This window comes from Sphaeroforma arctica (assembly GCF_001186125.1).
Source record: "Sphaeroforma arctica JP610 unplaced genomic scaffold supercont1.180, whole genome shotgun sequence".
NCBI lineage: Eukaryota > Ichthyosporea > Ichthyophonida > Sphaeroforma > Sphaeroforma arctica.
This window is the reverse complement of record NW_014040378.1, coordinates 121,766-123,097: the sequence shown is the minus strand read 5'-3', so window position 1 is coordinate 123,097 and position 1,332 is coordinate 121,766.

The following is a 1,332-nucleotide window of genomic DNA, read 5'->3' as shown; positions in this document are numbered from 1 at the left end:
GTGTGTGTGTGTGTGTGTGTAAATATATATATATATAATAAAGATTTAGATGACTTTAAGCACAGTGTTACATACGTAACTTGAGATAATGATATAACAACAATTTGCAAATGAGAGCTGTAAGTCTGCGAACGTTCAAACACCACATACCGCTTGTGCCGAAGTGACGCCAGTGGGTACCACGAGACACAGCTTACAAGCCGGACAGAGAACCGTCTAAAGTGACATATCACGGAGTGTTATGTGATGAAGTGTCGTGTGATGAAGGTATTAGTGCATGAATGTGCCCACGTGTATCGGTGTGTCGGACAAAAAAATGTTTGAAACATACCCAGAATGTTGACTAGAGATAGCCTGTAAGTGCATGTATCTCTAAGACCTAAGTGTATCATTGTGTGTGCGTGTGTGTGTAGCTTGTATGCGCCTGGCATACAACCATCTCAAACATGCCATGGGGAAGGATCACATATATATGTGTCTGTGTATGTGTATGTGTATGTGTATGCATGTTTTTGTATTTGTGTACGCGTAAGACTACTTACCATAAACAAACACAGCTTGCAAGCCTGGCAGAAATGCACCTGCTATGTACCATGATGGAAGCATTGTTGTTAGCGTGTATACTGTCATAGATGCACATGTATGGTTGAGTATAGTCTATGTATATATACGTGTATGTGGGCATATACGCAACTATGTAGATATATATGATGAGCTTTGACCGATGAAACACTGCCTTTGGGCCTAATATGAAAGCGTCTGCAATAGTATGTAATATCGCAGTGTCTTTGCAAGCAGACATGTGCATATTTGCATCGTTTGCGTCGTCACACATCCTTATATTGGAACCCATATCAATTGCCCACTAATTGCACACTAATTGCCCTCTAATCACCCACTGATTTATCACGAATGACACATTAATTTGGCAATATTACCTTCTCATCTGGAACGCCCTCACATGAATGCTGAGTGGTGGTCCTGTGGTCTCTGCTGCTTGTGCATCAATTAAGTCGGACCATGAGTGCAGTTTTGCTTCAGTATGTTTTGATTAAGATTAGTATAGGACTCATCTGCAACCCAATGACTATGTCCGAAGTCGAGGAGTGGGTGCAAGCAGTATGGGCCAGACGACTAGTATACAGGAATATCTGCAGTGAAAGTAAAACGTCTAACACTACGCCAAGTGAATTTACCTATTATATAAATGGTATATAATCTCCACGCATAACGGATAGAACGCAAATTCATAAAGTTCTTACAAATGCATATGAATCATAAATATATATATATATATACATATATATGTGTGTGTGTGTGTGTGTGTGTGTG